We start from the raw sequence: 27,601 nt of genomic DNA on the forward strand, positions 1-27,601 counted from the left end.
TTTGTGGCTGTGAACACTAAGTGAGAAAAATCTAACCTACGAATAATTTTAGAATCTACAATTTTTAAGAATGACAAAAAATAAAACAAACTTACCAAATTAGTAAAATTTATGTTATTGAGTCAGTAGGTACTTAACTATTAATATTTTATTTTAGAATTAACAAACCTTTATTTTCAAAGTCTTTATCATTTTTATTGATACATTGCTATGGTTTACATGTGTCCCCCAAATGTTTATGTGTTGGAAACTTGGATTAATGGATTAATGAGGGCTCTGCCCTATTTGATGGATTAATGTGGCTATCACAGAAAAGGGCCATTATCCTGGGAGTGGCTTTATTATGAAAGAGAGCTCTCTCTGGCCAACTTGTCTTGCCTTCTCCTGGTATGATATCTTCTGCCATGTTATGACGAAACAAGAAAGTCCTCACGAGATGATGGTGACATGCATGCTCTTGGACTTTGTAGCCTCCCAAACTGTGCAAACAGTGTTTCTTTATGAAATACCCAGTGCTATTCTGTTGTAGGAATGGAAAACAGGTTACGACACATATCAACAATACACACACACACACACACACACACACACACACACCATCAATGTATTGTTTTGTCTCTTCTCTTTTAGCCAACCAGGAGTACAGCTGTTATACAGTCTGATTTCACAGTGGTCAAGTGTGCCACATCATAGTTTTGTTCTCAGTTCCTATATTGAAGAAATATTCTAATATTAATTAAATTGCCAGATAACAAGTATATCCAAAATTTGCTTCATGGTTTCTTGAAGCTATCATGTTTTATTTTATGCTATAGGTTTGATAATTGCAATTTTGATTTTCTTTGGGTTGTTGGTATTTTATTTTATTTTATTTTTTGTTGTTGTCATGTTATTTTGTCTTCATTTTTATATACAATTTAATTTTATTTTATTTAAGTTCCATGGGTACATGTGCAGGATGTGCAGATTTGTTACGTAGGTAAATATGTGCCATGGTGATTTGCTGCACCTATCAACCCATCACCTAGGTATTAAGGCCAGCAAGTATTAGATATTTTTTCTAATGTTCTCTCTCCCCTTGAACTTCCCTCCCCCTAGACAGTCCCCAATGGGTGTTGCTTCCCTCCCTATATCCATGTGTTTTCATTGTTCAATTCCCACTTAAAAGTGAGAGCATGAGGTGTTTAGTTATTGGTTCCCGTGTTACGTTTCCTGAGGATAATGGCTTCCAGCTCCATCCATGTCCCTACAAAGGACATGATCTTGTTCCTTTTTATGGCTGTGATATTTTAAATATGAACTCTGGGGAGAGGTTAACTGAGAGGAAGCAGGATAAATAGACATCCATACACATATAGAGACCAATTATCAAAATAATTGAAATATTAGAATTAGAAATAAGTACACACACACACACACACACATATTCTAAACCAAATTTACTTGTTTAAAAATAAGAAAACTGAAACCAAAGAGCTAAATATTTTAAAGCAACAAATATGTAGAATTGAATTGAAATTGAAATTGAAAACATTAATATAAATAATGTATTCAATGCATGCTTTACGTAAAATAGTTGTAATACCCTTGAAACCATCTGTAGGCAGAAAGACAAAATATTTACCAGTTAAGAGAAATGACAGAAAATTAAGAATAGGGAAACTCATAAATATTAGAGCCCATTAGGACTCAGTATTCTTGAAATATAAAAATGTAACTGTAAAAACTCCTTGGAATTTATGTTTAGAAGAAATTGGCTAAAACTTCTTTTTAAAAAATTGTCTTCTGTGGTTTTTAAAAAAAATGATGACAAAGGATATCAGAAGGTCAGAGATTTCTATAAGAGTTGGAATGTGAATATTCTTCAATAATTATGGTCAGATATAAACTCTTTGGTAATTATTTCAGAGGCATGTAAAGTTACAGTAGACTTCATGCTTAAACTCATTCAGGGTTTTTAAATTAATTCAAGTATATTTTAGATTTTTTTGAAGATGCTAGGCAATGATTACAAAGTGTTTTCAAGGCATTATAGCAGATAAATTGACTTGGAAAGGTGAATAACGGCCCAAAGAAAACAGAATTTTTCCTCATTATTTACATCTACTTTCTTCCTTTCTCTCAGTTACAGGTGTCTTTAACTGTTATTTCATTTTAAGAAACTTATAGGATCTTTTGTAGTGGGTTTCTGTAACAATTTATGCTGTTTCAATACTCTAAAGGATTAATAACAACCTGGAATCTTCTCTCCTTTTGATGGAAAAGAGAAATTTAACTTAGATTTGCTTTTTTTCTTTTCTTGTCTTTCTAAATTGTTTTAGGATACAGGATAGAATGAAAAGTAGTATAGGTGTTGACATCAGACTGAGGTTCAAATTTAGCACCAACCAACACAGATGCTGAAGGAAGCATTTTTTAAAAGTTAAAATATGAATTAAATACAAATATAAAATAAAATCATGTCAAATATTTTAATTCATTCATTAATAAGGAAACCTAAATGATGTCACAATAGTTTGAAAGAAGAATTTAAAGTATCACTCATATATATTAAACAGAACTGGTTAAATAAGTTTATGAGCAGATGCACATTTAGATTTTTCACTAGTGGGGGAGGATCAAGGAATCATGTGTTGCTTCAAAGGAAAGAATTCAAGTGCACATTTATGGGCATAAAGCATTTGCATCACAGTTTTTACAATTTATAGACTTATAAGGTAGCTCAAAGACAATGAAAGGCTCAAATACAACAGAAGTAAATAACCTGGAAGGTACCCAATAAACAATGCCTAGTTTTTTTACTTAAAATACCTAATAATCTTGTTGATTCATTTAAAAGTTTTTCATAATTTTTGCTGATACAGGCTGTGCCATCAAAGGCATTTTTTCTCTCATGTTGCCCTTTCTGTGCAATATAAACAAATGTTATCTATTCATTGTATTATAAATTAAATTAGAAAATATTTCTAAATCAATGCCAGATTCATGGTTGTCTCTTGATAAGATGCATTCTTCCCAATCACCTATCTTTGATGTTTTGTTTTTTTTTTCTGATAATGCCTCAATGGAATGTGAATGTTCAAATTTTTTTTTTCTCTCTCTCTCTCTCTTTCTCTCCTTCCTTCCTTCCTTCCTTCCTTCCTTCCTTCCTTCCTTCCTTCCTTCCTTCCTCTTTCTTTCTCTTTCTTTCTCTCTCTCTCTCTCTCTCTATCTCTCTCTCTCTCTGTGGGGCAGGAGGTTTGTTTTTCAAACAAAGTCTCACTCTGTTACCCACAGGCTAGAGTATATAGTAGTATGTCCATGGCTCATAGCAGACTCGACCTCCTGGTCTCAAGTGATCCTCTTGCTTTGGCCTTCCAAAGTGTGTGATTACAGCTGTGTGTCACTGTGCCTCACCCTAGATTTTCTTTATGTGTTTTTGGCCATCTAGCATACATGCTTGCTGAACTTTCTTCTTGTCCTCTCTTTCACACACACACACACACACACACACACACACACACACACTAAGACATTTGCTCATACTACCTCATTTAATTGTCTAAGTAACCCAACAAATTCCCTTTTCTAGTAAAGGAAACTGAGTCTTAGAAAAGCTAAATTGCTCAAGATCACACATATAGCAGGTGAGTGCGCTGGCTTCAATTTCAAGTACACCTGAATTCAGCGTACTTAATTTTATTTCCTTTTAATCTACCCAGTTAGGTTTTCTGGCCATGTGAGAACCACCCACTAAATATAGATTGGAGTCAGTCTGTAAGTATGCATTCATATTTGCCTGGATTTTTACCCACATTTATTTCCTCCTTTTTTTGTTGGTTTTAAATTTTTACATGACATGCCCTAAAGCTCAATTATTCTTCAGTCAACCCTGAAGTAAATGTCCAACCACCACAGAGGACCTGTGCACAAAAATCATTATTTCTAACATGTTGTCTGCATCTATGAGACAATCTAAAAAGACTGGGAATGGAATCCCAGAAAGTTGGCATTCATAATAATTCAAATCACAAGGAAACAATCAAGCAGGCGAGCTTCCCTGGGTGTACTTCTGGACATAGATGGCATATTTAGGTACATAGAGCAAATACAGTCTCTGAGAACAATTTGTAATTTCTGGTTCAATACCTTCAAATTAGAAGTAGTGGCAAAACAAGAGAAACACACACACATCTAAAAACCAGCTTTAATTCTGTTGAGGGGGAGCAGGTCCCAAAGGTTTTCAGTGATCTTCTCTTTATTTTTGTATAAATCCCTATAAGCCAGCTAATCCTCTTAATTTCCCTAACCTCATTTACATTTTCAATGCTAATTTCCCACCAGGTTATAAATTCTCTGGGTGAGGTGTTTCCTTAGCCTTGTTCCCACTTTATTTGCCACTCCCAGTTCAGCTTAACGTTTTCTTGTTGCCTAGTATAAGTCTGGCACTATCATGTATGCTACAAGATGAAAGCTGGTTTGTTCTAATGAGAGAGAATCAAAAAGAATAGCATATTTAAGGGCACCCTTTGGCAATACTGACATTTACAGACTATCACTAGGTGACTTTTGCAAGTTCAAGCTCATAAACGTAGAAACAGAAGGAAAGAAATGTACATTTACTTACATAAACTAGATACATGTGCACATACACATACATACATACATACATACATACATACATACATACATACATTCAGCATGAAGAAATCTCAGCCCCCAAAAGTGTTTTAATTAAAATGTTGATGGGGGTTAGGATATGCTACCCCCAAATACGGCACCCTGGCATTTGGAAAAACAACGGGAAAGAGAAGGTCACTCTCACCTTCCCCTCACCCCTTCTCCTGACAGTTTCTTTCGCTGTGCAGAAGCTCTTTAGTTTAATTAGATCCCTCTTGTCAATTTTTGTTTTTGTCGCAATTGCTTTTGGGGACTTAGCCAAAAATTCTTTGCCAAGGCTTGATATCAAGACGGGTATTCCTAGGTTTCGTCTAAGATTTTTATAGTTTGAGGTCTTCCATTTAAATCTCAAGTTATTTTTTGTATATGGTAAAAGGCAAGGGTCTAGTTTCATTCTTCTGCATATGGCCAGGCAGTCATGGACTCCACAGAGGGTATATACAACCTTACTGTGTGCCAGGTCAAATTGGGTAACATGATAAGAATTCAGCAAACCATCAGAGAACTCAGAAGACTGTCTTTTTTGTTTCAGTCCTAAAGATTGTTTACATATTGTTTTCTCCACATAAACAGCTGCATAAATTTTTTTTGTGTATAATGTATTTACGCATCTGTATTAAGTTCAGGGATGTCAAATGTTCCAGTATTCACTTTAGTATGTTTTATGAGTGAGGCCTAAGCTTTAGAATATAATAAAGCTTAGAAAATATTTGTTATGTGAATGAAAAACTCTGAACATATATAAAGTATAATATTTGGAAGAGCAATAATGAACTGTTGGCCTACTACCAGAAATAGGCTATTAGGACAGTTTGTCTGGTCAACTCAATATTGTGTAAATATTGGGTTAGTTACCACTATTTAAAATTAAGAAATTTTGCATTTTAGCAAATGAACAATATTTTATGCTTCTCTTAACATACATGGAAATCTACCAGGAAATCTGACAGCATTGAGCTGACTTTCCTACCTGCCAAAAATTGGCTAGAATGAAGTAAGGGACCCCTTTTAGAGGGGGTTTTATGCTCACCAGCTTACCACAGAAACTACTTACTACTTGATACCAGGTCTCCATGAGGGATTTGACCTCTTGATTTCAGTTTCTGCTTGTATAAAAATATGACTTGAGTTGGTTTAGGGAATGTACATGGAGGTTGATGAACCTCTGTGTATTCACAATGCGGTATTAGGAGATCTCTAATTCTTCACTGTGTATGTATTTACACGTGGCTTTTTCTAGGAAATGGTTCTATCAAATTTTCAAAAGAATGCTAATTTAAAAACATAAAGAAACGTGGGATTAGTCAGGCAGTGAATAAGCGAGTATTTACTGAATGTCTGCTATGTACAGTGCCTTGAGGTCTTTCAAGTGTCCACATGCACAAAAGCAAAAACGACATTGACCAAGATTTTACATATAGCAAAGAACCAATCAATGTTTTACTGACTTAATTCAGCATTGTGCTTAAAAGTGAACGACAGTCTCTCAACAGCAGTTCTCAACTGAAACACACATTTCACTTTAGCAGTTTTCTTGGACTTTAATCAGACTGTTCAGCCTCCATACTTTAGCCAAGAAAAAGGAGTTCAAATAAAGGGAAAGCCTTGTGGTGAAAGACTTCTCAACCTGAAACTAAAAGTACATACACTGCTTGTCACCTTCTTTCTCAACACCTCCAATTTATACAAAGTGTGACATTTTAGAAAACCAAAGGGTTTGATATTGACTCAACTCAATCCAAAATATTCCAACTGATTAAATATACACCACCTTCTTTGGTATTTAATGACTCTTGAAGCTAAACTAAATTTCTAAGAAGCATGAATGTCTTCCTAGTTTAAGACTTTGTTTGTCTTGATTTTTTAAAGGGAGAAACACATGCCTCAGAAAACCCTAGCTATATTCTATGCAGATACACTCACATCATCACACCACCTGGGTTTAAAAAAGCACTAAATTGAATCTTAAGAAAAAGATTGCTATTAAAAGGAATTTGTTGGCTGGGCGTGGTGGCTCAAACCTATAATCCCAGCACTTTGGGAGGCCGAGGAGGGTGGATCACAAGGTCAGGAGATAGAAACCATCCTGGCTAACATGGTGAAACCCCATCTCTGTTAAAAATACAAAAAATTTGGGACACACCTGTAGTCCCAGCTACTCTGGAGATGGAAGCAGGAGAATCATTTGAACCCAGGAGGTGGAGGTTGCAGTAAGCCAAGATCACACCACTGCACTCCAGCCTGGGTGACAGAGCAAGACTGTCTCAAAAAAATGAAAAAAGAAATTTTTTTTAGAATTCAAGAGGTCACCCACAAAGTTAACTTTAAATAAGCTTTTAAGAAAGGAGAACCATCACATTTGGACCACTTTTATATACGTACAAGCAACACTTGTTCCAGTTGAGCACACAGAGGGGAGTACCTTCTCCCACAACTGCAAAATATTAATGGGAAATTCATATAGCAAGATTGGTTATAGTTACCGGTGCCAAGTAAAGGGGTAAACAATAGACCAAGCAGAAGAGCTCACTTTAAATGGTCGTAAAGATATCTTTTCAGAAATACTGGGAAAGGAAGTCTTATGAATTAAGAATGAGAGAAAGGATATAGAAGTTACATTTCAGATAATGGATAAACATTTAGATTGAATTTTCTGACTACATATAGGCATTCAGAGAGTATAGTGACTGAAGTACAGCACTGTTCCAGTTGTAAAGCTGTAAAATAGTATGTTTTATGTATCCGTAATAATGAATTAGACTTGACTTGTATAGCACTCTAGATTTTATGAAGATTATTACATACATTATGTCACCTTATTAAGAGAGAAGTTACCATCAATAAGTGGCTGAATTCTAATCCAAGACCTGATACATACACAAACATACACAGAAATGTGCACACTCACATAGACATATATAAACATATACACTCACGTATTCTTTCATATGTACACATACACTCAAACACATAAATGAATATGTACAAACACACTCACAGACTGGAAGCTTATACTTAATATTCACACATGCTCACAAACATACTCACAGTGTCACAATTGTACTCATACACTCAAATATATATACTCATGCAATTATAGACTCAAACACTGACACATATGATCTACTTAAATATATGTACACTTTTGAACATTTTATGGGTCTAGTTTGTTGGCCATCTGCAGCTGTAGCTTATTAAAAGATAAATTTCCCAAATCAAAATTTACCCACCTAGCACAGATCTCTAAATTAAATAAAAGAAGCAGAAAGAGCTTTAATCTCTTTCCAACTAAAATGGTTTACAGTTACAAGAGTTTACTATTTAATCTTTATTTGTCTTGAATATCTCTTCTTTGATATAGGACAAACTACTTGTTCCATTATGATACATCTTTGCCAGATGTTAGCAGACCTGCAGTGTTTCTGAAATAGTTTTGAATCGCAGTCACAAGGTGCTTGTAATCAAATGTAAAGACCTTCCATGGGCCGAGAAACCAGGTGTGGCAAACCAGAGAGCAAATTTGCTCAAAGGTCTATTGTCAGTTGATATAAACAATCACCAAAAGCTGACCTCTGAGTCCCTTTATAGGCCTCTAATTTTATGTTCCTACACAAAACAAATTTTTCTCTAATTTACAATTTTAAGTTGCTTAACTTAAAAGTCAGAGCAAAAATGAGCCACATGGAGAGACCATAAGGAGTGTAGGTGGAAAGATTTAAATTGAAGCATAATTCACTGTCTAATGCACATTTCCTTGCCGAAACTGGGCTCTCTCCACCTCCCTAAAGCTCCCTTCTTCATCACCTTCTCGCTAATATTTTTCTGTGTTTCACTCATATTAATTTTGTCTTAGATCTTCAGGGGGCTGTGCTGGTAATGAAATCTCCCATTTGCTAATGGGCAATAGACTCAGAGTCGGAGTTGCGTGATGACCTATGTTTCATATCAAAATTTGTGTCAGTCACAGGGACACCTTCTTCTTCTTCTTTTTTTTTTTTGTTAAATGTTTCTACCCTGCATTAAAAACCTCAGACAATCACAGACACCCAAATGACTGGTTGTAAACAAGCAGCTGTCTTTCAGTCGCTACCACATGGAAAGACATCTATCTTGTCATAATTGGCATGGAGAGTAATTGTGAACCATGAGGCAATTACTAGATGAAAGGAGCCCCTGGTTAGCACCTTTGCATTCCAATGAACTACTGCCACCTGTTTTTTGTTTTTGTTTGTTGTTGTTTTTTTCTTTTTTAGCTTCTTTGCTTTATGCAAGTCTCATAGAAATCCAAAAGGATTATGCAGAATAGACTCTCTTTTTTGGCATGATAAGGAGAGGATTGAACTCACAGTATTTGATTTGATGAGGCTGATCTGTTCCTTCTTATGTTCCAGAAGTGCCTACAATGGACATGGGAGAACTTGATTCTCAGAGGTTGAGTTGGACCCCCAAATAGGCAGATCATAGACAGGAAGAGGCAGTCAAATCATCTTGGCTCTTGCAATTTATGGCTGTAGACCACACCACCATCAACATGCCTAGAAAGAATACGTTTTTAAATTGTAAACAGCACTTCCTCATCCCCTCAGATGCTGATTGTGGCTAAGGTTACAAACTTAAATTAAAACTTAAATTAAACTTTACTTAATATTTTATTAATTAAAAATGTTAAATGTTGCTGCTATTGTTCAAACCTGCCATCTAAGGAAGTTTGTATCAAGGCTATTCCTTCCATATACTTCTCCAAGTCAATAACAATATCTAATATTTCAGTCTTTACTTTGTGCCAGACTAAATAATATGAGTGCATTATCTCAGTTAAACTTCCAGAAAACTCAGTCATTCTTACTCTTAAACATGAAAAAACCAAGGCATAAAAAAGTTAAGCAACTTGCCCAAGCTCATGTACTTAGTAAATAAATGAGCTATTGTGTCTATAGCTGTCTGATATTAAAGTATCATATTTAATGTTTTTTACCATTATGATTTAAAAGGCAATATCATATAGACACTATTTATAATAAAAAACCTATAAAATTGCATCAGTAGCCATACTTCAGTGTCAGTTTTTATTGTACTTTATCTCATCTCTCACCTGAACTCCACAACCACCAAGAATGATAGATAAGGTATTATCATCTCGATTTGATGAATGAAAATATTAAAAAAGAGGTAAAGTGGCATTCCAAAACACGTAACATATATCCAATCACTCCCTCCCCTACACACCCCATCACATACACCTAATGAAGTGCAGTAGAAACAAGATTCCTGAATTTTTATAATCTTCGAACTGTCATCTTTATTGTGGGTGATATATTAGAAGCTAAATTGTGAGTGTTACATGTTCCCAGGAAAATCTGAGCCGGACAAAATAAATAGCATTATTATTGGTAGCATTTTTAAAATAAATACAATAGGGATTATGCAGGTTCTAATAATGAGAAAAAGAATAGAAGGAAAACTTTGACCCATGTCACAGTGGTGGAGAAAGCAATACACATGCATAATCAAAAGGAATCTTCATTGTGACTGCAGGATAATATTTTTTTCCAAAGACCTGTCAACTGGACAATGATTTAGCATGAAGGGAGAATTCCCAGTCTGAGCACATTCAGAATAGTCCTTTCCCAAATGTCCACCATTTATCTTGACTGGTTTTTTGACTCCATGATGTTGAGGGATAATAAAGCATTGTTTTTGGAGCAATATCTCCTTGGCCAGGCTACAGCTGGGTCTTGGTGAGAATAACATATTAGAACCAAATTTGTTAACTGCTATTAGGAAACTTATAAAGGTAAATGGTGGCAAAAATACACATATAAAAGCTATGCTCATAAATTACAAAGTGCTAAATATTGTACTATAGCCTAGAGGAGTTCAGCCGAGGGTGAAGACAATGTTTGCCAGTTCCACAACAAATTAGTAGAACACAATTACAGGACATACTAGTGGAGAAAACTGTCTTCAAAATTCCCTCACTGAAATTAATTTATTCACATAATACAAGACATTTAACTTACAAGTAAATTTCACATCATTTGGTATTATTGAATGTACTCGAATCAGTCTAAGTCCTCTCTAAAATATCCTCACTGTAGTTCAATCAGAAAAGCCATAGGAGCATCACAGCACCAGGGATAAGTAAGGCAAAATGCCTGAGGCCTATTACTTTTGCTTTTCTCTTTAATAGGTAATCCAGAGCCCTCTTTGCAGTTCATTACCATTCATTTAGTTTGAGCTCTTGCTGAATGCTTTTTGTCTTCCATTTCAGTGAGCATTTCTTCAAAATCGTTCCTGATTCTTTTCCCTTTAGTTGCTCTTTACTGGCCAGGAATATATATTTATGTCATTTAATCTCATACATTTTATGATAAGACACAAAATATTTCTTCCTAATTACTTGCATGTAGGATTTAGAGTTGTAAGAGATATTACAAGTTTTATACTTGGTTTTCTTCATGTTGTTGGTGAGGAAACCAAGGCACCTTAAGCGGTTAAATTTCAAGACCATGGGGCATAGATAATAGTTGGCATCAGAAGACACCCACTCTTTTCTCTTCCTTTTTACATCTCTTCAAGCTGTTTTGTTCCTATAAGATATTTATAACCTCGTGGCATTTGAAAGCAAGTTAGTAGAAAGATAATTACTCCTCAACATTTGCTACTGAATGGATAGAGTCATCCAGACCATGGAGACAGAAGGATGAGTTGACGTTCGTGTCTTTAATCTGTTATATCCAACTGTTCCTTTTTTTCTGAAAACTGCTGCTGACTTCAAGTAAGGATATGTGCTCTTTTGGTGTTGAACATATGAGATAAGGTCCGTGATGAATTCACACAGCTTTAGTGGAACTACTAAACATCTCAGTAATGTAAGAGGCCCAAGGATTCTCTAACTAGAACGGATTAGCCATCTCTCAGTAACAGAGAGAAGGCCCAGCTATTACTATTGTAGGGTACTGACTTCCATCTAGAAGGTATTTTCCTATCTCAGTGAGATGTGACACTTTGATAAGGGTGATTTCCTAGGTGGGTGTCTTTGGCCCTAGGAAATAATGTAACCTTCCAGATGGTAAATTTCAAGTACACACAGAACTCACAGTATCCTTAAGTATTTGTGGCCATTGCCCCTATGTGAAGAAAGTAATAATGACAAAATGTGATAGAATCGCATGTGCCTTTCATTTTTTACCCTTACTCCTAAGACATAAAAAGACCAGAGAACTAACCAGTAGAAAGAAACAGGAAAAAGAAATTTATTATAAGCATAAATATTTGAACTGGTCATGTTTTTCATTAGCATCGTCATTTCAAAAAGTTTTATGGTTAATTTTTTCTTAAAATTGCTAACAAAATAAGAACTCTGTATTATCTTTATAACAAAATGGTTACAATATTAGATAATGTGCTTTATGTATCAGATATTTGGTTACATGCTTTGCATCATGGTTCTTCTTCACAGCCATTCCACAAGGTAAGTATCATTGCCTGTGTTTTACAGACAAGGACACTCTTGATGAGATTAAGTAGTCTAAATCACATAGCTAATAAGTAGAGGGAAAATTTATTATCCCTTTCTGACTCTAATTCCTGAGCCCCAGAGGGATTATAAAAACAAAACACTTGCTCAGAGACCATAGATGTGCTATGTGGCCAGCTCGACTGATATCAAACTGTCTGACTCTAGGGACAGAGAGGAAAGAGATTAAAGATATCATTCTTGTTAAAAGTATGATAATGACTGGGGATAGAACCGTCATGGTTTGGAGTATTGCAGAGCAACTGTTTAGATCCCTGGCTTATAGTTATTTATAATTTTGTTGCAACAAGAATTTAAACTGTGCACATCTTAAGGCTGACCATTGTGAATTCATAAATTAGCCAAATATCCAGCGTTTGTACTTCAGTATAGTTTGTTATTCTCTGGTCATTGTTGAGGGATCAGTAACATTCATGAATGACCAACTTAGTTTCATGGTGAAAATGACTTAGACAACACAAGCATTTACTCATCCTTAACACTGAACTATAGAAAAAGCTAAGTAGTCGAAGAATATGACAGTTATTGGCTATCAAAGAAAACAAAATAAAGCTTTTATAATTGACTTCCATTTGGCAGATGTGAAGGAAGGTATAAATTTTTGTAATCTTAGATTATGAAATGGTTTTGGCATATAATATCAAAAGCAGAAGCAACCAAAGAAAAACAATAAATTAATTAGGCTTTACCAAAAATTAGCAATTGTTTGCTTCAAAGAACACTACCAAGAAAATGATGAAGCAAACCACAGAATGTAAGAAAATATTTACAAGTCATGTCTCTAATAAGGGTCTTGTAGTCCAAATACATATTAAAACAACCTCCTACAACTCAATCATGAAAAGACAGATAACATAATTAAAACTTGACCAAAAAATTTGAATAGATATTCTAGTCTAATAATCATATAAAAAGATGCACATAATTATTTACTAGAAAAATTCCAATCAAAACCACAAGATACCACTTAACATCAGTATAATTATTATAATTTTAAAAAGATAATAAATGTTAGCAAGGATTTGGAGAAATTAATTCTCCTACATTGCTGGTGATTGTGTAATATGATGTAACTACTATGGAAAACAATTCACTAGTTTTTCAGGTGCTAAAATATTCTGGAATTAAATAATAGTGATAGTTGTACAATCTTGTGATTTTACTAAATAGTAACAAACTGTACATATGAAAATGGTGGCTGTTATGCTAGGTGAATATCTCAATGAGAAATAATAAAATAAAACTCAAAATTTTAAAAAGATTACCTTGATTTAACTGTTTAAAATAGAGCTTTGATGACCCCATTCCTTGCTCCAGAAATGCTCATGACTCATTGTTAATTACAGAATTAAAATCCAATTCCTTGTAATGGTTTTGGGAACTGTGTATAATTAAACTGAACCCTCATCTGTTTATATTTTTACACGATTCTCCTTGAAGTCTTTTATATTCCAAGAAAAATAAAATTTCCTCATAATTCCATCTTTTGTACCTTCTCATGTTTCCCTCACCTTGATGTATATCACACACACACACACACACACACACACACACACACACACACATACACATCCCATACATACATCCCATCCTTCTTCAGTTTTTGAAGGTGAAACTATAAATATAATAACCCCATATCTTCTCCAGAGGTTTTTCTCCCCTTTCTGATCTCCCAAAGCATTTTATCAATAGATCTCTTAAACCACATTTCACTCTAAACTTTATACTTAAGAGTTATTTTTGTCCCTGCTATAACTTTTCTACTTTGTGCCAAAATGCTTGGCAGCAGAATAAATACTTTTTTTTACCTTTTCTTTTTAAGATTTAGTACTAAAAACAAATGTACTCATGGAAAGGTAAATGAAGGAGCATGTGAATAAATCGCTATCTAAATAACCTAGTAGCAATGTGTGTTGGGATGCATAAAAGAGAAAATATTTGGAATAAGATCTTCAGTTTCATTTTGATTCTTTTTAAAAAATTTTTTCATCTTGGTATAGACCCTTTGATCATTTAGAGTGCTTCTCATATAATGATTAATATGTTACCTGGAGACATTTTGTATTTTTATTCATCTCAGAAAGCCCCAAGTATTATTTTGTTCTAGAAAAAGATTTATAGTAAGCCTTTTAAAACTTTAACTTTTTATTCTTTCATACTGTACACTGTCTGGTTTGTTCTATGTGTTGGACATTTAACAGATAATGTGGATACTGCAATGAACCCAAGGGTCATGGACACTGTTATGTTAACAGTGGCCTAGGCAGAGAAACAAGTCCATAACTGAAAACTAGAAAAGGCTCAGCTTTCTGGATCATACATGTTAAAAAGCCAGAGTGAATGAAGAATTGTGTGCAGTGAGCAGATTAATTTGTAATGAGTTTGAAGAGTTAGGCAGGTACTAGGTATGTAGAGCTTGGTAGACCATTGTCAGAAGTTTAAGTTTGTATAATAAGAGCAATGGAAATGCATCTGATATGCTTTAGCTGTGTCCTCAGCCAAATTTCATATTGAGTTGTAGCTCCCATAATTCCCACATGTTGTGAAAGGGACCTGGTGACAGATAATTGCATCAGGGAGGCAGTTTTCTCCATACTGTTCTTGTGGTAGTGAATAAGTCTCATGAGATCTAATGGTTTTATAAGGGGTTTCCCTTTTCACTTGGCTCTCATTCTGTCTTGCCTGCCACCATGTAAGACATGCCTTCTGCCATCCACCATGATTGCAACCTTCCCGGCCACAAGGAACTGTGACTCCATTAAACCTCTTTATCTTTATATATTACCCAGTCTCTGGTATGTCTTTGTCAGCAGTGTGAAAACAGACTAATACAGCATCAAAGAAATGGAAGTTGTGAGACACCCAGAGTAAATTTAGATTTTTGAAAAGTTAAATTTCATTAACGTTTACATTGCTGTGTTAGTACATTGCTCTGTTAGAAATGGATTGGATAGAAACAAACATGGAACCATAGAGAATGATTGCTGAGAAGTTACTGTATTTATTCAGGCAAGAGGTAACAATGGCTTGGATCAAGTGGGAGTGAAAACAAAAAAAGTGTCCAGATTTAAAATACATTTTATATTTAGAAATAACAGAACTTCTGTATTATTTACTAATATGGGGAACAGATTCCACCTGGGCATTGGTAGAATACCAATGGGTATTCCAGAAACTATTACTGGGGATCCAGTGATCTGGATGTTGGCTTTTACGCACAGAGTGATTAGAAATACATTAAAGGAGGTTTCAGAAAGCAGAGACTTTGTCTTGCTAGTCTGCTCAGTACTTACAATTGCTGGTACGTAGTTGACACTCACTAAACAATAGTGTAATGAATAAAACAGAATTTGCCGATGACTTATAAAGAGCATAATTAGCTTGTCATATGGAATATGGAGGAAAATTTCATTAACCTGGGGGTAGTTTGTTATATGTTTATTATTACCATCTTCTCTGATAATAACTGCAAAAACACTGACATTAATATGAGCAATTATTCTGGGAAGCATCATAGTGAGAAGGGGAAAATACAGTGTTTGGAGGTACTCAGAACTAATTTTAAATTATGATTCCATTACTTAATAGTTCTGTGGCCATGGAAAATGTACTTAACATCTTTCATATTTAATGTACTCATCTGTACATTGGGTGTACTATTATATTTCTTAAACAGGTAGAATGAGGTCCAATTACATGAGAGTTGATGAAAACTATCCAGTATAGTGGCATTCACTGAATGATGGTGTGATTTTTCTTCACTTTTCTTTTTTTTTAACAAGTCCTGGAATACATGCGTAGAATGTGCATGTCTGTTACATATGTATATGTGTGCCATGGTGGTTTGCTGCACCCATCAACCCACCATCCAGGTTTTAAGGCCCACACACATTAGGTATTTGCCCTAATGCTCTCCCTCCCCTTGCCTCCCACCCCCTAGTGAATGTTATTTCCCTCCTTGTGTCCAAGTGTTCTCATTGCTCAACTCCCACTTATGAGTGAGAATATGCAGTTTTTGGTTTTCTGTTCCTGTGTTAGCTTGATGAGAATGATGGTTTCCAGCTTCATCCATGTCACTGCAAAGGATATGAACTCATTCGTCTTTTATGACTGCATAGTGTTCCATGGTATATATGTGCCACAATTTCTTTATCCAGTCTATCATGGATGGACATTTGGGTTGGTTCCAAGTCTTTGCTATTGGAAATAGTGCTGCAGTAAATATATGTGTGCAAGTGTCTTTATAATTTATAATCCTTTGGGTATATATCCAGTAATGGGATATATGGGTCAAATGGTATCTCTACTTCTAAATCCTTCAGGAATTGCCACACTGTTTTCCACGACGTTTATAAAATGGGTTCTAGAGTTTTTCATTGCTGAGTGGCTACAAGCAAATAATTATCTCAAGGCTAATTTAAGGCTACATTTCCTCTGAGATAATGTCGTTCAGAGTTGACTGTTTGACTCAGATCAGTTTCATACTGGAAGCCTGGGAGCTTGTAATATACTTACATTCTAGTGCTTCTACCAGCTCGATGAGTCACAATCTAGACTACTGATTTAAAAAAAATAGATCTCCAACCTCCTACATAATATTATAGATTCTGAACTTTAAGACCCTGGTTTTACAAGTTCTATAAATATCTATGTTCTTAATTTCAAAGCGCTTCACTCTTCTGTCACATAAGGATCTCTTGGAAACCTAACCCTAAATTTTAGTGACTTTACTGATCTAGATCAGCCTCCTTTAGTTAATTGTCTTCCTTCCATATTTTAACTGCAAAGAAGTGAACGATGAATACAGTATCAAGTCTTTCATACATTTTGTACTGGACTTACCAAGTCTTATTTTGACTCATATAGAAATGAAGCTAAGGTAATTCTGCTTTACACCTGATGTCTAAATCGCTGTAGCAATCACATGCTTTATTCAACTAGCCCTACAATGAATAATTTATCTTATCAAAAGATACATCTGGAACTCGGCCCCACCCCGGGTCTCAAGGCCAAAACAAAAAGAAAAGGAAAAATTAGTTATATTCTAATGACTTTTTCTGATATTTAAATTTTTATTTTTATTTTTTCCATCTAAATTCCATTCTCTCGTTCTTTCTTTTCTAGTGACTGGTTTTAGATGCTTTAATTCTCCCTCTGCTATTCTCAACAGAGAGCTTTTCTAGCTGCATTTTTCTTGCCAGTGTGGGCCTCCTTGTTAAATCCAACCTTGTTCTTCTCTTTCACTCTGAATCATTGGCTTCTCTACCCCTGAATCTTCCTCTTTTTTTCTTCATCTTAGGCCAATAGCACAGCATCCTCTAGCATCTAATACAATATACTAAGAGCAAACAACGAAAGGCAAATTGGCCTGTGAAAGATTATCATAGATTAATTATAGCCCATTGAAGTTTATCTTTAAAAAAAAAAAAAAAACACTGCCAGATTTTTTAGGAACAGAGCAAGTCTTGATACCTAAACCACTCAATGTTCCAATCTCTAACATGTTTATTGAAATCCTCTAGGTTCTGCTCTGTATTGGGTAAGACTATTAGAAACCACATATACCTGGGAAAAAAACATAATACCTGAGCACCTATTCAGCCTTTCTCCCTTGCATCCACTGCACACCCTATGGTTCATAGAATGATTACCATAATTAGAAGAGTATGAAGACGAATAAGGAACAAGTCTCAAGAAATATTATGCCTTCTGCAAATATGAAAAACTCCCTGTTTGAAAGACATTGTTCATAATTTGGGAAGAGATAAAAGTCCTTCACAGAAGAACTCTTGGGCTAAATTCCGATTGCATTCAAGTCTAAAGAAAAAAATAATCTTTCCTCAGTTGGAGTCACACATTCTCTAATCCAAACTTGTCATCTACATAAGGCATCTTGATGGCCAAAGACCTTACAGCCAAATCCAGTGCCCTAGTTTCTGCTCATTTCTTTCTGGCATCTGGTATGCTCCATTCCATCTGCTTCCTTTACATGGTCTTCGTTCACTTTCATATTTAAAAGTTTTACTTTGCTCCATATTTAAGTAGTAAATCTAGTTAATTTCTTTAGGAGTTAAGCAAGTTATATATCTTAATTTATTATAGAAAAAAAATCTCGTTTCTCTGCTATGATAGTTCTCAAATGCCAATCTGAGAAACAGTAAGTAACTAACTTTTCACTGGTTTGTGGTGAAAAGAGAAAAACACAATTATAGAATTTTAAAATATAAAATATTTAAGTTTCATAAATTGCCAAATTCTCTACTTGAAATTTTGCTCTTACGTTTTTGGGTATTTGATCTTACTTCAATTAATAAAATGGTAATCACATTTGCTTTTTATTTTCCTTTTATATATTTTTGGCAAAATAAAAGTTGGTAATCCAATATCAATTGCTCTTTGTTTTTCTCCACCATCTTCTCAATCAAATGTTACTAGTCCATTAAATCAAATTCAGAGGCTGGGCATGGTGGCTCAAGCCTGTAATCCCAGCACTTTGGGAGGCTGAGGTGGATGGATCACGAGGTCAAGAGATTGAGACCATCCGGGTCAACATGGTAAAACCCCGTCTCTACTAAAAAATACAAAAAATTAGCTGGGCATGGTGGCGCATGCCTGTAAACCCAGCTACTCAGGAGGCAGAGGCGGGAGAATTGCTTGAACCCAGGAGGTGAAGGTTGCTGTGAGTCGAGATCACGCCATTGCATTCCAGCCTGGCTAACAAGAGTGAAACTCCGTCTCAAAAAAAAAAAAAAAAATCTAATTCAGGAAGACACTGGAAATACACATTTTGAACTAAAAAGTCACCTTTCTGATAATCAAGGAGCATGTTCCTGGGCTCTATCAGAATAGAGTCATAAGCTAGGCAAGAGCCATTGGTTCCATTTCACTGACACATGTGACACAACTGTAAGATGACTGCCAGTGATTGCTGTCTCTGCATACTTCTGTCTTTGTGTCATTCCTTCCCTTTGACAGGGGACAGGATTTGCTTCTAAACAATATATTATCGTAAAGGTAATGGATTTTACTTTCCTGATTACACTGTCTAAGATTAACCACCCCTCTTGCTGAGATACAATTTCTCCTTCACTTTGATGAAACAAGCAGGCATGTTGGAGAGGCCCATGAGGCAAGGAACTGAGACCAGCCTCTGGCTAACAGCAAGAAAATAATACCCTTAGCCTTATAGGCTGTAAAGAATTGAATTCTGTCAATATCCATATGAACGTGGAAGAAGACCCTTTCTTAGACAAAGCCAGATAAAAACCAAGACATAACTGACACTTTGATTGCAGCTTTGTAAGACACTGAAGTGGAAAACTAGCTATACCCTGTCTGAAGTCCTGATGCAGGGAAACTGTGAGAAAGTAAGTGTGGGATGTTTCAACTGCTAATTTTTTGGTAATATTATTACATAGCTATAGATAATTTATATAAATAGAAATTAAGCCAACTATATTTAATTGGAGATCCCTGAAGAAATTCTAGACTGGAAAGTATTGAATTACTCAAACCAATTAAGTCCACATAGAGCTCATGTTGAAGTAATTGTAAAAATCATTGTTGGGATGATTTTAAAGGGAGCTAATATGTTTCTTTTCATGTTTTTCCATTTAAAATGTTAAACTCTTCCCAATCTTAATGATTTTAACTTAAAAAGATATTTAGTGTCTTTAAATTTATATGATTTTAGCGTAATTTTCATTTGTTTCCAGTGATGGGAAATACTTTAGTAATTCCAGTGTTAGCAAGTTATAGAACTTAATTGTCATGTTAAGTCATTTGCATTGTTCATTGAGTCATATATTAACATGACTGAAACTGTTCTTTAGTTAAAATAAGAATAGTCATCAGACAAAAATATGTGATGACAAGTGTGAGTTGCTAATCCAGTTTTGAATCATAAGTCTAAATTGAACTCTTAGACATTTCCTAATTCTCATTTGCATTTGAACCTCCATCCACATGACTGAGATTCACCCCCAGTTACTCATTTCCTCATAATCACTTTTAACTAGAATGGAAAAGAAAGCGATTTCTTCTATCCATGAAGTGAAGATTGTGGAAATTCTCTGCAGTGAAAATATTCAATTCAAAGTGATGAACATTCACTGGGCAACTTAAAACTACATAAGAGAGAATGTAGGAAACTGAAAGACAGCATCAAACTTGCTATCCATCAGAGAAGAGGACATTCAGATAAGGGAATCATCAGGGAATGTGATTTTTTAAACTGGTTCTTTAGAAAATATGTCAAAAGTTTTACAACTGTGGAATATCCAAAGTTGTTGCTGTCACCACCAGGGTGACTTTCTTTACCTGCCAAGATGCAAAAAGAACAGCAACATTAGTACTTTGAATAAGACTGAAAAACTATAGAAAAGCCCACTTTAAGAATCAATTTCAGTGAGTTTGAAGTTAGTGCTTTTTGTTGTAATTTGGAAAGCAATTTACGTGTTGAGCTCCTTTGGGAGAAGTTTTAGTCATTCATTATGTGCCAGGCACTGTGCTAGGCTGTAAGGATCCAGCTGTGGAAGGTTAAGTGTGGTTCTTGTCCTATGCAGTATACAGACCAGAAGGAAAGCAGATATGAGAAATATTATCACAGGTATGATGAGTGTTGTAAAGAGATAACCATGAACAATCATGAAAGCATGTAGGATGGAGATGTCATCTGCTCTTGTCTGTAAGGAAAATACCCACATGGGAATTAAGAATTTTGTACCTTTATTAAAAATTCTGACAATGAACGTAGCATCTCAAGAAGGTTTCCTATATCCACTACAAGAGTTTCCATGTGTTATCAGCACAGATTCAATGTAATATGTTAGGCTAGTCCTGTATTTGGGAACTAAACCTATTACCTCTTTAGCACAACTTCATCCTTCTTAATTGTCCCTTTCTACCCCAGCCAACTTTTGAGGGCACAGGACTATTAGACTGTACTATGATTCCCCTTGGGTGAGACGGCTAAGGTAGATGGAAAAGCTGCGGATATATGGCAGGAAATAGGCTTGCCTGTTGCAAAAAAAGTGACTTACTCAGAATGTCTTTACTTGACTCTTATGCTCTAATTGAATTATTTCCCATTCTGACCTCTATTATTCTTAACTTTCTCAAACGTCTTTTTTCCTTTTCCTTATCTTGCTTCTGTTCACTAGGCTAGTTAACTAGTCTGCGGACATCTATTTCAAAAGAATTTTTACTCTAATCTCCTTGTTTACTGGCAATGTAAGCATGTGAATTGCCAATATGTTCTCTATCAATTTCATTTTAGTTAAGCTAAGACCTCCATTTTAAAAATAGTCTTACAATTTTAAATTTTGTATAGTCATTACCTTCTTTATTTTTTATTTTTCTGTATATCAATTTTTGTTTTAAATATATTGACTCATATATACAGAAAAAAATAGAGATAATAAGTGTACAGCTTGGAAAATTATTACAAAGTGAACTCTTCTGTGTAACTACTATAAAAGCCAAGAAATTGAAAAATACCAGAACCTCAGAAGCCCTCTTTTAACTGTCCAATTTCTATACTCTCCCTTTTCCTTAGAGGTTATCATTATCCTGAGTTATAATAGCATAATTAATTTATTTAATTTTATTTGTAAATGAATCCCATTTTATCTACTCTTATGGCATCTGGTTCTTTCTTTAGTGTGAGTTATCCTTGCTTTTGCAGGTAGTACTAGTCTATTGCCATTTCTCTATATTATGCTATTGTTTAAATATAGCATAAGGTATTTATTTATTCTCCTTTTGGGTACTTTCCAGTTTGGAGCATTGACAAATAAAGGTATTATAAACATAGAGATTAGTATGCTCAACGTCAGTGTATTCTGCCAATTAGATAATCCAATTTATATTCTTACAGGCATACAGGCAGTGTAAGAGAGCTCCAGATGGTCTACATCATAACCGACTCATGGAATTATCAAAATTTTCAAATTTTAAATTTTCATGTCTGTAATAGTATTGAACTTTAATTTGCATCTTTTCAGTTCCTAATGAGGTTGATTTATACATCAACTCTTGTTGCATCCAGATAATCTAGTCTCTTTTCCATAAATTCTATATCAAACACTTGCAAAATTATGTCTCTGTAAAGGGGGGTGAATTTATATAGAATATACATACACTTTTCTGGGATAACATTCTTTTTAATAATAAGATATGCTACAGTAAAGAATAGAAGATCTAGTTATGTGGCATTAGGAATATTACTTAACTCTCTAGTGCTTGTCCAACTCATGTTAGGATAGAGGTGCTGGGCTATAAAAACCTATAAGCTATAGTCTAGTTCTTATCAATTGCCATCATCCCCTACCTCAAATAAAAAAATAGGGTTGAAGACTTTTTATTATAAATCACATGCTTTCAATGCATATTTTCATTCAGCTTATTCCACTGAAGGACAGCCATTGGCATTAAGAAGGATTAGTTACATGTACACAAGATCACAGATCTTCAGGTAAAATTTCTATCTATTTATATAAAGTGTCTCAAAATATCACTCCATAAATATTAGTCACTCCTGCACCCAAGAATGAAAAAACTGATTACTTTGCAGAAACATGTGCCTCTTAGAGGAAGACACATTTCCACCCTTCCAAGCTCAATGCCCAATTCACTAAGTCTTCCTTAACTATTACTCCAGCTCTCACAATCCAAGACAAATGCACCGGCCTAAAGAACTTAAAAATAAAACCTAAAACTAAAAATTCCCTTGAAAAATAACAGTCCTATGATTTACTATTCTGGACATAGAACCAGGCAAAGATTTCATGAGAAAGACATCACAAGCAATTACAATAAAAACAAAAATTGACAAGTGAGACCTAATTAAACTAAAGAGATCCTGCACATCAAAAGAAATTATCAACAGATTAAACAGACAACCTACAGAATGAGAGAAAATATGTGAAATCAATGCACCTGACAGAGGTCAAATATCCAGAATCTATAAGGAATTTAACTTAACAAGCAGAAAAGCAAAAACCCCATTTAAAAGTGGGCAAATACATGAACAGATACATTTTGAAAGAAGAAATCTAAGTGGTCAATAAACATACAAAAATGTTCAACATCACTAATGATCAGATGAATGCAAACCAAAACCACAATGAGATACCATATCATACCAGTCAGAGTGGTTAATATTAAAAAGTTAAAAAACAACAGATTCTGACAAGGTTATGGAGAAAAAGGAACATATATGCTGGTAATGGCAGCAATGGACCATCTAAAGCAGCCACTGCCATCATGCTGGCTGCAGCACGGAAGCTTGGCCAGGGCTGCTTGCTTCATGGAGCCAGCAGGAGTCAGGGACAAGTGGGAACCCCACCCCTACTCAGCAGAGGCAGAAGCTCACTGGATGCCACTGCAACCACCCAAGCCATGGCTGCAAACTGGGCATCCCTGTGCTCTTTGGGTCCAGAAGCAGGCAGGAGCCCCACCCTTCTGGGCATAGCTGCAGCCGCCTGAATCTGCACTATTGGGGGTCCAGAAAGGTCCCACTACCTTTGCAGTTCCTGCTCCCACTGCCTGGCTTCTCTGTGCTGTTGGTGCCCACTTCAATCTTGTAGCAAAGTTAGGGCCAAGCCTGAGTATTGTCACAGCTAGCTGGTGTTCACACACTTGAGGCAGTGTTGAAACACAAGCCTCTTGCCACCTAAGACGCTCCAAACTTTGGGCACTGATGAGCATAGAAGGGAAGTTGAGCAGGGTCTGTCAGCAGCTCTGTGCTGGCCTGCAGATACCCCTTGACACCTAAAGCCTGGGCACCATGAACAGTAGGAGGAAGCAGACAGGTTCATGGATAGAAGGGGGCAGGTCTCCCAGGAGGCCCCATCTTCAGACCACAGAGGGCTCAAAAATGAGTCCAGGCTGCCAGTGCCACAGACCAGATTGGGAACTTGTAGTGACTTTTCTAGGCCTGCCCATGGGGGACTATGGACCAATAAGCATGCACTGTTTCCCCTCTGTGGCCCATAAAAGCCCTGGAATTAGCCAGAGTTGAGCAGACTTCGGGACAACCATCTGCAGAGAAGAGCAACCCAATCTAGGGCCTCCTCTCTGCTGAGAGCTGCACAGATAATGGGACAACCAGCGGCAGAGAGGAGCTACCCTCTGCTCTGCTGAGAGCTGAACACGTCTTAGGATGACTTGCCCAGCCAAGAGAGCTACCCTCTCTGCTGGGAGCTAAACATTCCTTGGAACACCCTGGGCACAGAAAGGAGCTGGCCCTGTGGCTTTCCTCTGAGCTGTTCTATCGCCCAATAAAGCCCCTCTTCATCTTGCTCACCTACTACTTATCTGTGTACCTCATTCTTCCTGATCACAGGACAAGAATTCGGGACCCACTGAATGGTGATCTCAAAGAGCTGTAACACAAACAGGGCTGAGACATCTCCCTTGCCTGCCATACTGTGAGCAAAGAGAAGGAAAGAGGAACTGTGATTCTTCAAGGACCCCAGACCTGGGAGCTCCCTGAGCCAGAGCCGTGAATCCCTCTTTGGGACCTACAATTCCCAGCATCTCCAAGCTTCCAGGAACAACCAACCATGTTCCCCTGTGCCAGCTGTGGAAGCTGCTTGTAGTGCAACTGGTCTGGCTGCAGCCTCACAGAGACAGTACACATGCCAGCACCATAGCTACCTGCTTACTGCACATCTAATGTGCACAGTGGCTGGAACCCAGGCTCGCTCATGCACCCCTTGACATTCCATGCATGACTTGCCCTTAGCAGGCGTGGGACCCAGGCAGGTAGTGTAAGCCAAGTACAGTCTGCCAGGCCAAGTGGGTGAAAGGAGCACAGTTGGCCTAAGCAAAACTTGGCCTAAGGTGCTACTGGCCACAGAGGTTACTGGCTGGATAAACAATATCCCAAACATTCTGTAACACAGGTGGGAATGTATATTATTTAAGCTGTTATGGAATGCAGTTTGGTGATTCCTCAAAGAAATTAAAACGGAACTACCATCTGACCCAGCAATCCCATTATTGATAATATGCCCAAAGGAATATAAATTGTTCTACCATGAAGACACATACACATATATGTACATCACAGCATTGTTTGTAATAACAAACACATAGAATCAACCTAAATGCCTGTTGATGGCAGACTGAATAAAGAAAATGTGGTGCATATACACCATCAAATATCATGCAGCCCTAAAAAAGAATGAGATAATGTCCTTTGCAGAAAGATGAATGGAGCTGGCGGCCATTATTTGTAGTGAACTGACACAGAAATGGAAAAGCAAATACCGTGTGTTCTTACTTGTAATTACGAGCTAAACAGTGAATATATATGGACACAGATTGGGGAACAATAGACACCAAGGCCAACTTGAGGGTAGAAGGTGGGAAGAAGATAAAGAAAAAGAACTACCTATCAGATACTATGCTTATTACCTAGATGATAAAATAATCTGCACCAAACCCCCATGAAATGAAATTTATCTATAGAAGGAACCTGAACATATACTCCTAAAACTAAAACAAACTTTTTTTAAGAAAAAGAAATAACTTATTTAAGAATCTAAATTTTGACAGGTGACTAAACAACAAAACACTTAGGTATGTTCCTTATCTAATGCAAAGGAAGATGAGAAAGATAAACACAGAGAAACTGATAAAGAAATATCATAGCTTTTAAAAAATAAATTTACTTTAAGTTCAGGGGTACATGTGAAGATCTTGCAGGATTGTTACATAGGAATACAGAGGCCATGGTGGTTTGCTGCCTCCATCCCCCCATTAGATAGACTGGATAAAGAAAATGTGGCACATGTACACCATGGAATACTTCGCAGCCATAAAAAAGGATGAGTCCGTGTCCTTTGCAGGGACATGGATAAATCTGGAAACCATCATTTTCAGCAAACTGACACAAGAACAGAAAAACATAGATTAAAAAAAAAAGAGAGAGAAAGAGAAATACAAGAAGTTCTACTAGCTCCAGAAGACTTCTGATAGATCAATATTTTAAAAGTCATGTACATGGTAGATATCTCCACAACCTTGAGGCAAAGACCCACTGCTTCATTGATTTGTCCTTTCGTGATATTTTATGTCTTGTTTATAGGGGTTTCTTCTTCATTTTATTTTGTTGTTATTATAAACTGTTTCATTGCTTTTCTTTTTACACCTTTTAGAGTCTTTGGAGACTCCCTTTACATAGGTTGTCCCTGTGTAAGAGACCTGTGTTTATGAAAAGTCCTGTCTCCTAAAAATTTGCTACTCAACAATGGTCCTTAGCTTGGCATCAGTGGACTGAAAGCTTGTTAGAAATGCAGAATATCTGGCTCATGCCTATAATCCCAGCATTTTGGGAGGCTTAGAAGGGCAGATCACTTGAGGTCAGGTGAGACCATCCTGATCAACAAGGTGAAACCCCATACCTACTAAAAATACACAAATTAGGCATGGTGGGGAGCACCTGTAATTCCAGCTACTCGTGGGGCTGAAGCATAAGAATCACTTGAACCCAGAAGGCAGAGGTTGCAGTGAGCCAACATCACACCACTGTACTATAGTCTGGGTGACTGAGTAAGACTGTCTCAAGAAAAAAAAAAAATGCAGGATTTCATGCCCTGCACTGAGTGCAAATGTTCATTTCCACAAGAACCTCAGTTGCTTTATATGCACATTAAGGTATGAGAAGCCTTTCCTGAGGAAGCTAGCATGTTGCTCTGCTGCATGCTGGTATTTCCCAGATCTCTACCTAAAATTTCTTTCTCTTTTCTAGAGAGATTGTAATCATAGAGAGTTACAACTGCTTAATCTCTATCTTTAACTTTAGCCCTTCCTCCAAAGTACAGACACAAACTCCAAGTGTCTACTCCTGGTATCATACAAACTTATATGGCTCAAAACACTTGTATTAGTCTGCTCTGGTTGCTGTAACAAATTAGCACAGACTGTCTAGCTTAAATAAGACAATTTTCTCACACTTCTAGAGGCTTGAAATCTATGATCATAGTGGTGGCAGATTTTGTTTCTGGCAAGTACTCTCTTCCTGGCTTACAGATGGCTGACTTCTTCCTGGGTTCACATATGTCCTTTTCTAGGTGTAGGAAGATGGAGAGAAAATTACCTGGTATCTCTTCTTATGAGGACACTAATTCTGTTGGTTCAGTTGGATCATGACTTCGTCTAACTGTAATCACTTACTTAGAGCCCTCATCTTCAAATACAGCCACACTGGGGCTAGGGCTTAAGGCTATATGTTTTGGAGTAATATAAACAATGCAAAAACCTGGATTTATTGTTAACCTGTTTAAAACTATTTTTATTCTTACTAATCTAACTTGTGATCAGTGATTCCACGATACTCCCACTTAGATCTTTAAGCCAGACAAATTAGAGGCATCTTTGATTTCCCTTTCTTTA

General features: G+C 36.2%; 1 protein-coding gene across 44 annotated transcripts in view; it reads right to left on the minus strand.

Annotated features, from left to right (window-relative positions):
• The window catches only part of LRRC4C (leucine rich repeat containing 4C), a 1,379,884-nt gene that overhangs the window by 943,142 nt on the left and 409,141 nt on the right, over positions 1-27,601 (minus strand). For 38 of the 44 annotated variants that reach the window (XR_013523383.1, XR_013523384.1, XM_035264275.3 and 35 more), the window contains one exon: positions 9,006-9,194. The exons of the other annotated variants lie outside the window; for them this stretch is intronic. The gene's annotated coding sequence lies outside the window, so the exon portion shown is untranslated. The remainder of the gene's footprint in view (positions 1-9,005; positions 9,195-27,601) is intronic. 44 annotated transcript variants of the gene reach the window in all.

The sequence above is a fragment of the Callithrix jacchus genome, chromosome 10 (assembly GCF_049354715.1).
Source record: "Callithrix jacchus isolate 240 chromosome 10, calJac240_pri, whole genome shotgun sequence".
In the NCBI taxonomy this organism is placed as follows: domain Eukaryota; kingdom Metazoa; phylum Chordata; class Mammalia; order Primates; family Cebidae; genus Callithrix; species Callithrix jacchus.